The 4,131-nt window shown below is 37.8% G+C and overlaps 1 pseudogene; it reads left to right on the top strand.

The window, feature by feature from the left end:
• Positions 1–2,881: 2,881 nt before the first annotated feature.
• On the top strand, positions 2,882–3,342 carry LOC118833116 (annotated as a pseudogene).
• Positions 3,343–4,131: the final 789 nt, after the last annotated feature.

Here is a 4,131-nt window from a genome sequence, read left to right as displayed (position 1 = left end):
AAGAAGATAAAAAAGGGGAGATGATATAAGGGAGGGCAGATGGGGGTGGAGGTAATCAAAAACAAACACTTTCGAAAAGGGACAGGGTCAAGGGAGAAAATTGGATAAAGGGGGATAGGTTAGGAAGGAGCAAAATATAGTTAGTCTTTGACAACATGAGTATTGTGGAAGGGTTATACATAATGATATACATGTGGCCTATGTTGAATTGCTTGACTTCTTAGGGAGGGTGGGTGGGAAGGGAAGAGAGGAGAGAATTTGGAACTCAAAGTTTTAAAATTAGATGTTCGAAAACAAAAAAAAAAGTTTTTGCATGCCACTAGAAAATAAGATACACGGGCATAGAAATTTATCTTGCCCTACAAGAAAGGAAGGGAAAAGGGGATGGGAGGGGAGTGGGGTGACAGAAGGGAGGGCTGACTGGGGAACAGGGCAACCAGAATATATGCCATCTTGGAGTGGGGGGAGGGTAGAAATGGGGAGAAAATTTGTAATTCAAACTCTTGTAAAAATCAATGCTGAAAACTAAATATATTAAACTAAAAAAAAAGAAAAAAAATAGCAAGTTCCAATAAGCAGAGCTGCAGGTGAGTTCAGCTATCAAGGATCACGTAAGTATTGACTATAATATCACACTGGTAACGGTAAGAGATTTATCAAGAAAAATACTACTGCTCTCAGAATCCCTTTAAACAATGGGAACATTTTTTAAGGTGAATCTTAAGCAGTTTGCAATAAATTTCTGCACATATTCTAATTCCAGATTCAAAAGTAAAATTCGATTTCCCATTAAGATAACACAGGATAGCTTATAAGTTACTAATCTTCACTAATGTAACTGTCTGTAGTAGAATCCTATTTCTTGACCAAAAACAAAACCTCACAACTTGATAGATTTACAAGCTTGTTTCTGTTTCTCCTTCTCTAATTATACTCATCACTCTTCAGGAATTGAGTCTTATACCTATGAGGAGTTCGAACACTAATTTAACTCTTGGTTAGGCCATGGGATGACTACAAATTCAGATCAAAACAGCAGGATCTCTTCCACTTATAGCCCATTACAGTAATTTAGCAATAAGGTAGCTTGCAAATGAAAATTTAGTAGGCCTTCGAAAAAAATCACACGAGATTCTTTTCAGAACATTTCTTTTGAAAAGTATTTCCCCTTCTTAAAAACAGTTTTAAATTTAAGCTGATATTAAGAGGAATAATCACTAAACTTTTATGGGGTAAATTAGTTTGAAACTTCTAAAATGATAACTCTCTTCTCCATCTTAAAACAAAAATAAACCTTTAAAAAGGGAATAAAACTGAGTTGGCATAAAATGTCCTTAAGTAACATAAATAAATTCCCATAGTACTATAACAAATTAAATTCCTAGTTACCACAAAATTCCTAGCTATCACCTCACTCTAGTCAAAAAGGCGTTTGTAAATGGGAAGGAGATTCAGTTTTTATAAGCCAAGAACATACCAAATTAAATCAGCCTTATCAGAATAACAAAGTTTACCAGGCCTTTAAAATTTGGTCAGTATATTTTCTTTCCTTTAACCTTAAATATATTACTAGAAATTAAGAAAATAATTATACTCTGGAATCTGACATAGATAATTAATGTAGTAGTTCACAAATCTCCAAATCAACATATATATAAATATATATCCTTATATGAAACAGGCTTGAAAATCAGACCCCAATTTTGTGCAAGGATTCCCATTTACTCAGTAGGAATTCTACAACACAGAAAATTCTTGCACAGAATTGATAAGAATTTTTAGGTGACACTTCCTCTTAAGACAAAACTTGGGAGTTTATCCTAACCCATTCTCCTCTATGGGGTGTGGGGGGGTGCGATACAATTCTTAAACTAACATCTAAATTATGACAGAATCGCTTTTTCAACAACATAGCTGATACGATATTTTTTCAGTTATTTACCACAGTTTATTCGGAAAATAAAGTAAAAAGGAAGCTAGACCAAACACTCTTGTGTGGCTAAAGTTGCCTTTAACCATCTCTTTTTCCTTGCCCTCTGCCCATTTCCCTGCTAGATTTCTGGGTGAGGATAGAGAAAAGTCCTTACCATACAGGCACACTATTTCTGTAAAAGAATGAATGGAACAGGTATGGCTACATGTTTTAAAGCTGTTTTCCTGTCCTCACCAGTTGAACAGAATTCATAACACCCAGCATTTTCTGCTTCAAGATCAGGTCTCTCAGCCGTGCTGATTTCCCGATTACCACCTCGCTCCTACTGCCTCCTTTAGACACATGGTAATAATGGTAACTGCCAGAACTTTGTTTATTTTTCTCTGGCTCTGGTAACAGCTTCCATGCATCTTTGTATTATCCTCATTCACCCCATCTGAGCCCAGAAATCCAAATGCCAAAGGCACAAAAATATCATTCTTTTTGTGATACTGATTAGCTTCTTCCCCAAAACTTCTTCTTTTTAGTTTAATTTTAGACTCAAGGGCCAGACCACAAATACAGAAAAGAAACGAAACGTATCGTAAACTTAAATATTGAAACTTAAGTACAAAGTAAGAGAAAACTAAAGCATGTCGTGTGCATAGCAGAACGAAAGAGAGGATTCAAAAGAGATAACAGATCTTCATTTCCAGAAAGCCTACACGACAAATAATACATGTTTTGAGAATTGTCCCTCTTTTCTTTGTTTCCTTGTGAGTTTTCTTTTGTTCTCTGCTGTGCACTTTTTTACTCAGCTCTTTTTTCCCCTCCCTCCAACCCGCCCCCGAAGGCTACAGTAAAGTTTGGATAGCTATGGATATATACGGACATACAAGGCGACCGGATGTGACGCACAAGGAGGCGAGCTTTGGGCTTCCAGGACCCTACACCTGGCGAGCGGGTAACATGGCAGAGAGTAGCAACTGGGCTAACCAGAGTAGCGGCAGCAGCAAGAGGGTGGTGTCGGTGGGGCAGGTGGTTGCTGGTTTCAATCACCTTCGGCAGTAACAGAGGGGCCTAACATCCAAAGCCGCTGAGCCGGAAATGGAGTTGAATGAGCACAGCCTAGTGATAGAAGGGCACCCAACCCGGAAGTGCTACGAATGGTTGGGGCAGGGGGGGAGGGGAGGGTTCTGCTGGAGCGAACTGTCAAAAAGGTGCTACCTGCCTTGGAGGGTAACAGGGAGCAGATTCAAAAGACCATTGAGACACTGACCCAGCAGCTTCAAGCAAAGGGAAGGGAGTTGAATGACTTCAGGGAGAAACCTAATATTCGGCTAATGGGTGAGGATGAGAAGCCAGCAGCGAAGGACAGCGGGGAGGGGTCTGGGGCCAAGGCCGGTTCAGCTGGTGTGCTGGTCTCCTAAAAATCAAGACCTCTGTCACGTTTTTCTCCCATGCCTCTTAAACATACCCTTTATTATTATTTTGTTTTGTTGCTGCTCTTGTAACATTTTTGTTAAATAAATGGTTTGGTCCCAAAAAAATATATACATCCATATATAGACATATATTTTCCCAAAAATACTCTACTCCTAATCTTTGTTTTTATATTTGTGCACATCTCTTGTTTCCTATCCCTCCTGACTCCTCTACTTCCACCCACTACCTTGCCCTCCTATTACTTGCCTACCCCCCTCCAAGGATCCTTCCCCTATCCTCCCATTCTCATAAATCTAAATACCCTTCTATACTCCCCTTTTAGCTGATAGAATTCTTTACCAAATTATACAAGAAAATTTAGGAATACAACAAAACCCTAAACAATATTATATCTTTAAAGCTTGAAACAAACTCATTATCAATTTAGGTGAATGTGTTTCCAAATTACTTTGCACAGAGAATCATTCATCTCATCATTAATATGTTGAAACTACAACTTTAAACCACCTCATATATTTTCATAATAGCCAAGATTTCAAATGAAAATTTGCTCTCATGGTAAATATCATTATTATCACTACCTGTTTATAACCAAATATACCTCAGCAAATATTTAATAGTTTCAAATCATCTAATTCTTCTCACATCCTTTTAAAGGCCCAATTCATATGCCAAAATCCAGATTAGAAACTGCTTTGTCTAATACCATTTCTACCTTACAAGGGTCTCTCAAATTTTACACTATAAGAGAATTTTAGAAATAAAATAACAAC

The sequence above is a fragment of the Trichosurus vulpecula genome (assembly GCF_011100635.1).
Source record: "Trichosurus vulpecula isolate mTriVul1 chromosome X unlocalized genomic scaffold, mTriVul1.pri SUPER_X_unloc_2, whole genome shotgun sequence".
Taxonomy (NCBI): Eukaryota; Metazoa; Chordata; class Mammalia; order Diprotodontia; family Phalangeridae; genus Trichosurus; species Trichosurus vulpecula.
This window is presented reverse-complemented; position numbering and strand designations above follow the sequence as displayed.